This window comes from Pteropus alecto, unplaced genomic scaffold (assembly GCF_000325575.1).
Source record: "Pteropus alecto unplaced genomic scaffold, ASM32557v1 scaffold86, whole genome shotgun sequence".
Classification (NCBI taxonomy): domain Eukaryota; kingdom Metazoa; phylum Chordata; class Mammalia; order Chiroptera; family Pteropodidae; genus Pteropus; species Pteropus alecto.
Window position 1 is genome coordinate 25,159,577 of NW_006442109.1, and position 8,377 is coordinate 25,167,953.

The window sequence follows — 8,377 nt, forward strand, 5'->3', positions numbered from 1 at the left end:
CCCGCGCCACGGCTCGCCCCCCCACCGCCTTATTCGGGTCGAGACCCCTGGCCCCCCAGCCCCACCGTCCGAGGAGCGGGTGTCTGGACCTCCCGCCAGCAGCGACAGGGTGAGTGCCGCACCGGGAGGGGGTACCCAGGAGGAGAGGTGGTTGGAGGTATAGGGCTTTCGAGAGGGACAAAGGTGGCCTGGTCGGGACCGGGCCCCTCCGTGTCACGGTTCCTGGCGGACATGATCTTAGTCCCAGACCCTGGGGCTCGGAGCCTTCGTCCACCTTTGTTCAGATTCTCGACCCACTAATTTGGGACGTGCGCCCCAAACTCTACCTCAGTCCCCTATTATCGCCCCAGGACTTGGTGACCCTCCCCCTCCCGGGCTCTGCTCTCCTCATCGCAGCCCCGCAGAGTCGGATCAACCGGCCTTTTTCTAACGGGATTTTAGCCCGCCTTCCCTCCCCTTTATGGCCTTTCTGCCCTCTGGGAGCAGCCTCTCACTCCCCTTTGATCTCTGACCCCTCCCCACAAGGCAGAGCCTGCTCAAAGCTCCACTTGTCTCCTCCTCTGGGAGCTCAAGCATCTTTGCAGGTGCTGAAGCCCCAGGAAGGAGGCGAAGGCTGGGGTTTCGCCCCTTGAACATAGCAAGAGCTGGCCTTTGCCTCACCCGGTGGGACTAGAGCGGCTGGACTGTTGTTCTCAGGAAGCCAGAACCGGCAATACGCAGCTCTGCACCAAGGATGCTGACCTCTGAGGTCCAGGCAGGCCCACTCCTGCACTCCTTCCCTTTTTCTCCCAGGTGTGGGGACAGTCAGTGCTCGGAACCTGTTGCCCAGAAGGGGCTAAACAGCTGATCCCACTCCTCCTTTCTTTTGGTCTCCCTCTCCCTGGGTCCATTCAGTGGGAGGCTAGTGCCTTGGTGGATCTGCAGGCTTGGGGTAGAGAGGAGAGCCGGGCATTCACTGTTCCAGAGAACACCCGCTGTGCCTTAGAGGGCCCTGTTGGAGAAGCCAACCCCTGCCCAACCCCAGTTCAGCCTTATTCCTCGTGACAGCTGAAAGCCATCCGTAGGCCCCTCTAGCCCCAAATTCTATGACAGTGACTCTATAGGCCAGTCAGGCTCTGTTGTCCCTCCTCACTCACCCCTGGGAGCTCAGCTTTGGGGCTTACTCCCCTCTCCTCAGCAGAGAACACAATTTTATTGGATTGGAGAGCAAAGTTGCTGTCCGAAGCCACTGGCTCCAGGTTTGAGGTTTTCAGCTGAGAGAGCGCTATTCTGCCCAATTTCCTGGATAAGAGAGATATGTCAGGGTCAGAGCAGAAGCCTCAGGAATGTGAATTATTTTTCCCCTAGTTCCTGCCATGGAGCATTGCTCCCATCTTGGGCCAGGATCTTTAGCCTGCAGAAGGAGAATGTGCTTTCTTTACACATCCTTAGTCTCCTCTCCTTTCTCCTCTCCATCCTGCTGCTAGGTGATGTGACTCATGGTGGTGGTGGCAGTGAGGCAGAGAAAGTATTAGGCCTTGTTTTTACTATTGACCAGTTAGTCTCCTCCCACTGACCACTGCCCATTGGCATGTGGGCCTGAGTGGTCCCTGGCCCTCTTCCTCTCTGCAGCATCTTGGAATGGCTTAATAGGCTGCCCACCAAGCCGTGGGCTCCTCCAGGACAAGGACTGTTTCCTCCTCATGGCTGTGTCTTCTGAGCGATTGACAGAATGCTTGGCATAAAGAGAGGTGCATAAATACATCCCGAATGATGACCGTCCATTGCCAGGGTGACTTGAGGGTCAGAGGTTCCCCTAACTAAAACTCCCCTTGTAGATTCCCCCTCAGAGACCTCCCAAGGAAAGGGCTGTACCCACACAACCACACAGAGATCCACAGCCTCTTCTCACTTAGGGCATCCATGCCTCACCCTGGATTGGCTCTGTGATCTATGCGCTATTCAGACCTTGGGGGTCAAGAGGTGTCTGAGTCCTTTGTCAACAGCAAAGACCAGAATGAAATCTAGCCGGATCTCCCAGGAGCCACACAATCTGTGGTTTCTTTACTGGGCGTGATGAGAACGTTAGGATGCCATCCAAGCTGGCCCAGGGGCAGGGATGCTATTTCCGTGGACCCTGACCTGGGGCCTCCCACCATTCAGAGAGAGCAGTTCTAACCCTTTAGGAGCAGAACTGGGGACCCTTAGGAAGAGCCCAGATGAGATCCTTGAGCCCCTTACCCTAAACCCAAGTGTCAGCACATGCCTGCAACTCACAGAGTTGCTGCCCCTGGTTGAAATGGCCTGGCCCTGGCCCCTGAGGCCACGCTGAGCTGGTGTTTCTGTTCTGTGTGGCTGCTTTCTCCCTATTCTCTGTTCCGCCTCCTCTCAGCTCCTCAGGTCCTCTTGGCTTGTTGCTTTTGGGTCACTTCCTGAGGTGAGATGGAGACTGTGTGCCTTGGGTTGGCCAATTTCTCTCCTCCTAGAGCCCACTGACTGGTGCTGGGTGGGTCGTGAGGTTTGATGATATAGGTAAAAATGCTTCTGTGATAAGCCAAACAGATTAAGGGGAAATGAACTCAGTGAGCGTGGGGCAGGAGAAAACAGGGACTTAGAATCCCAAGAGGCCCAGGGGACTCAGGACCATTAGCCTTCTTCCCATGCAGGGTTCTGGCTGCTGGCCCACCCTGAGACCCACTGCTACAGCTGGCAGGGGTACAAGAGTGGCCATCTGGGCAGGCCTGGCAGGGCAGGTGTGGGAACAGCAGGAGCTGCACCCTGCTCTGGGCAGGCACACAGGGTCTCGCCATCTGGCTGCAGGAAGAGCTCCATCATGGTGCTGGGTCCTATTTGGCCACCAGGCCATGCTCTGCCAGAGGAGTCAGAGACCTGAGCCTTCCCTTGCTTTGCTCCCTTTTCTCAGACCTTCAGTATGAAAAAAGCTGGTCTAGGAAAGGGGGATGGGGATGGGAAAGGGGCCCTGATTGGATGAAGCTTTGAGCTGCCTGCGACCATCTGCACAGTGTGTCCTTTGCCTTCATCATGCCAAGATATGTGTGTGTATGTGTGTGTGTGTGGGGGAGAGAGAGAGAGAGAGAGAGAGAGAGAGAGAAGGAGAGAGAGAAAGAGAGAAAGAGAAAGAGAGAGGGGGGGGGGAGGGAGAGGTGACATGAACAATAAGGCAGTCAGGCACCCTGAATGAATTGAAACTAGGACTCTTGTTCTTAGATTATGGAGGGGCTTCTGGGGTTCATGAAATGCCAGAAATTGTGCAGATATTTGAGTACATGAGTATTTTTCTGGAAAAAGGCTCACAACTCTCAGATTCTCATAGGGGTTCACAGGGCCCCAAATATTAAGAACTTTAAAAAAATATCTATACCTCATAGATGGTATCCACATGGACTTGGATCCTCCAGGCTCAAATTTTAGAACAAGTAAACATACAGGAAAAGTATAGTAAAGTAAAGGAGATATTCAGTGTCTAAAGTTGAATAAGCCTGTCCTGCAGTTAGGAGGGCAGGTAGGGGCCCTCCCTTAGTCAGTGTACATTGAGTGTTTGTATATCATTAAGTGACACCTAGGTGCTAAAAGGGACTCACTACCCAAAAGACCTGGTCCTTGACTTTTTTGAGTTTGCTTGTTTGCTTTAATTTTCCTTGTTATGACTTCCACAGAGTCTGGAGGTCTGATCTGTTTATCTCATACATGTCTTCCAATGGAAATAGAGGGAGAAGAGAAGGTACCAGATTAAGACACCTTTATGGACTGGTTAGACCTCTTAACCCCTTGTGGCCTGGACTAGTCCTCTGTGCTGCCGTTGGTGCCTTGAGGAGAGCCGAGGCCTGAGGCCTGTGGAATTGTGTGCCAGGCTGTCCACTCTACCCAGAGCCACCTCCTCACTGCAGCACTCACTCCCTCTAGAAGACATCTGCAGCTTGTTGGCTTGGCCAGTGACTCATAGACACCTCAGCCCTTGTGCTCCGCCCTTTGGGAGCCAGGAACAATTGGGACCCTATAGACCATGGATGGGGGCAGCTGGTTGGGGCCTGGGCTTGGAGGGGGTACCCGCTGCCCGCTGCCCACTGCAGTTGCCTTCACACCCATACCAGTGTGATATTATGTGAGAGCAAAGGTGGGGCCCAGTCCCTGCAAGCAGTGAGCCTGCGGTGCCTCCAGAGACTGGATCCCAGATGTGAGACTTCACAGCACTTCCAAGTGCTTCAATCTTTTGGAGCTTGTTCTGTGTCTCTCACTGTGAGCTCCTGGAGGACCTAGGAGTTTGGTCTTTTCATCTTTAATAACATAACGGCAGACACTTACCGAACACTGACCTTGTGCCTGGTACCATTTTGAAGTGGGCGACATGTATTAGACCAGTTGATCATTACCATAACCCCATGAGGAAAATTCAGTTATTATCCCTAGGTTGTGTGTAGGGAGACTAAAGCACAGAATGTCGAGTCACACCTGCATGGTTTCACAGCTGGTAAGTAGGAGAGCCGAAGTCCACAGCCAGGCAGCCTGACTCCGGAGTGGCTTCAGAGTAGCTGCCAGCACCATGCCAGGGGACCCTTGCACTTATGGAGAGGAGTCCAGCAGAGAAGAGATGTTCACTAAAGATTTGCTAATGAGAAAGGAGACGGAACCTCTTAGAGAAGGAGAGATGCATTCCCTGATGAGTTCACAATTTCTGAATGTTGAAGGCCAGCACTTGCCACCCAATCCCAAGGTAGCCACAGACACACCTTATAAGAGTCTTTAAAGTGTTGGCAGCATTGACTGTGATGTTCGAATGTTTTACAAGCATGGCATTGCTTTGTAATTAGAAAAGGATAATAACAAATTTGTTTCACATGAAGGAGTTTCCCTGGCAGATAAAATTGGGAAGGGCATTTCAATAAGTGGGAACAGAGGGTACAAAAAGTTTGATCTCAGGGAAGGTAAATAGTATACCATTACCCAAACTGACAGACTTTCAGTAGGAAAGGGATTTCATGGTAAACAAAATTAGACTGTTCTTTTTGCTGTAGGACTTCTCAGAGCATTTAACATGCTAACGTGTATTTTAAATGTACAAGTAGAAGAGAGAAGATGCTACATTTCCCAATTTTTCTGAGAAATCTGGCAAGGCGCTGAGAGCAAGGAGACCTGGGTCTTGTCTGTGAGGCTACAAGCTGTGCACCCTAGACAAGCACCTAAACTCTGGGGCCTTAATGCCTGAATGTAAGCGATTATCATCAGGGCTAACATTTATTGAACACTAACTCCATGCCAGCCTCTGGGCTAAGGAATTTTACATTCATTGTCATCTTCCCATTAAAGAAATGGAGGAGAGGGACAGCAGTAGATTTGGGGGGGCCTTGCAGTTAAATCTTGTGATATCTGCCTCCTTGCTCCCCCTGGGCTCATAAGCCCCATGGGGTAGGGGTGTGTATGTGTGTCTCATAGCAGGGCCCAACTGCAAAGTGGAAGGTTGAACCAGATGGTGGGCCTGCCAGCGACCTCAGAAGAGAGTCAAAGCCTGACAGCTGCTCTGGGAGTGGCACTGCCCAATTGGAACAGGCACAAGAGCTGGCTCCTGGAGGCACCCTGCTGAATGGTAGGAAGGAGGGGGATCCAGTTGGCAGGAGGCATGAGGAAAAGGGGGCCCTCTGGGCAGCAGCTACCTACAAACTGGTTTGTAAATAGTTTAGCATTTCAACAGCGTTCTGACTCTACCAGAGTGCTTGCCTCAATATCAGCCCTGGTCTTAGTACCTTACCTGTCAGTTCCTCCCTTCTGCTCTTGAGCCAGAGTCTTCAATCCCCATTTTGTTGTCAATTCTCCTGACAGCCTGCTCCCACAGCCAGTACTGGTTGGTCAGAATTTGGATGAATGGGGATCTGAGAGTCTGTGTCACTCCAGAAGATGGAGTCTGGGGAGAAGGAGGCTTTTTGAGGCTCCAGGAAATGTGCACTGGGCACGCATTGTGTGCCAGGCCCTGATGGATGCAGAGTACAGCAGTGAGCACATCAGAGTCGGGCACAGGGCCCACACACAAATCGTGGTAGGGCTAAGGTGTCAGAAGCCTACAGGATCAGCTTCCCCCACTGAGCAGTTTTGCCTCCTCAGATGACCTAGAAGCAACTGGGAAAGCAGGCCTGGCCTCTGAGAGGGGTCTTCTGTGCCCAAGATGAGTACCCATCCTGCAAGGCCTCCCAGCAGGTGTCTCTCTTGCTGCTCCTGCTGCTGACTCCTGGCCCCGTGGGTGGCTTTTCTGGGCACCCCAGTGCAGGGTGGGGGGCTGGGGCTTCCTGAAGCTGGGTGTGGAGCCAGGAATGGAACAGAGGAGCCATTGAGCTGCCCGCAGAGCTGCCACCTGGGCGCCTACAGGCACCGAGGGCTGGCACTAAGGAGGCCCACGCCAGCCTGGGAGGGGTCGCGGCTCTGGGCACTGGCCCAGAACTGCGGTGGGGAGGGAACTGCATGCATCTCTAACCAGGCTTGGTGAAGAAGGGGCTGGGGGCCTCTGTGGAGTTGAGGGAGCTGGCACTTGGGTCAGGTGCTTCTGCTCACTGAGCAGCTTTCAAGACACTCGATCCCCCTGTCTGACTCCCCACCCAGATTCATGCTTCCTCCCTCTTCTGAATGAACAAGGAAATGTGCTTCCTTTATCCATTCTTCCTGTTTTATGTGAACTGATTAAACAAATATTTACTGAGCACTTTCTAGGAATTTAGCAGTAAACATGGTTCCTGCTCTCAGGAAATTTATAGTCCACAAAAAGATAATATAACAAGTATTTACTACACATGTCATGATAGCCCAGCACAGAGACACCTAACCAGACCTTGGAGAGGAGAATGGAAAGGCTTTCTGAAGAAAAAAAAGAATCTGATTCAGGCAGAGGAAAAGCCTTTGCAATGAGAAAAAGAGCGTAGAACTTTCAGTCAACTAAGTGACCTGAGATGGGTAGAGAGAAACCAAAGAGGAAAGTGGAATCTTTAAATCTCTTTAACTGTGGACTTTGCCTTGTAGGCACTGGAGAGCCATTGTAAGGTTTAAGGATAGTGTGTCCATTGATTCAGTTACTGTTGAGTAGCTGCCATGTAGGAGTGTGAAGCTGAGTGCCAACTAGGCTGGGTACCCAACAGGCTGGATCCAGAGCTCCCTTGGTCAAGTGGGTGGGGCTGTGGGTGCCAGTTGACCTGGGAGGAAGCAGCTTGGGGTGGAGGTAGGGGATGGTAAGTAGATTTCTTTTCTTTACTTCCTGGAGGAAGAAGGACGAGGTATGGTGGGCTCCAAGGGAGATAGGCAGTGACCTAGTAGAGACATTTTTCTAGCGCCTACAGTAAGCCAAGTGCTTATTGGAGCTGGAGAGATAAAAATGACAGAGTTCCAGGCTAGCAAGTATTTACTACACATGTCATGATAGCCCAGCACAGAGACACCTAACCAGACCTTGGAGAGGAGAATGGAAAGGCTTTCTGAAGAAAAAAAAAGAATCTGATTCAGGCAGAGGAAAAGCCTTTGCAATGAGAAAAAGAGCGTAGAACTTTCAGTCAACTAAGTGACCTGAGATGGGTAGAGAGAAACCAAAGAGGAAAGTGGAATCTTTAAATCTCTTTAACTGTGGACTTTGCCTTGTAGGCACTGGAGAGCCATTGTAAGGTTTAAGGATAGTGTGTCCATTGATTCAGTTACTGTTGAGTAGCTGCCATGTAGGAGTGTGAAGCTGAGTGCCAACTAGGCTGGGTACCCAACAGGCTGGATCCAGAGCTCCCTTGGTCAAGTGGGTGGGGCTGTGGGTGCCAGTTGACCTGGGAGGAAGCAGCTTGGGGTGGAGGTAGGGGATGGTAAGTAGATTTCTTTTCTTTACTTCCTGGAGGAAGAAGGACGAGGTATGGTGGGCTCCAACGGAGATAGGCAGTGACCTAGTAGAGACATTTTTCTAGCGCCTACAGTAAGCCAAGTGCTTATTGGAGCTGGAGAGATAAAAATGACAGAGTTCCAGGCTAGCGGATGATCTAGTGATGGATATGGGATGATCTGAAATGGTGGTCTTCTCAGAAGCAGGCAAAGATTTGCAAGAGGAAAGGATCTGAGCAGCTTGACTGGAACAAGGTGGAACAAGATAGGAGCTGAGGAACTGAAGGATGAGATGGAAGGAGCCTTTGGGACGTGCTTCAAAGACTCTTAGAGGGCCTTGCAGGGGCCCAAGGAACATGCAGAAGGGGTCGCTGAGGTGGAAAGGCTCTTTTCTCCATTTCTACCTTACTAGGGGTCCCAGATCCTCTCTAACCCAGGGCAGGGCGGTCACTCCCACAGCCTCCCTGCCCAACTGGCTCCTACAGGCCTGATCTGTGGGACCTTGGCCCAGAACCAAAGCCTAGACCAAGAATGGAAGAGAAGCAGG

At 51.8% G+C, this 8,377-nt stretch overlaps 1 protein-coding gene across 1 annotated transcript in view; it reads left to right on the top strand.

The window, feature by feature from the left end:
* Positions 1–6: 6 nt before the first annotated feature.
* SHF (Src homology 2 domain containing F) overlaps positions 7–8,377 on the top strand; it is a 20,696-nt gene continuing 12,325 nt past the window's right edge. The window contains exon 1 of the mRNA XM_025038930.1: positions 7–109. The gene's annotated coding sequence lies outside the window, so the exon portion shown is untranslated. The remainder of the gene's footprint in view (positions 110–8,377) is intronic.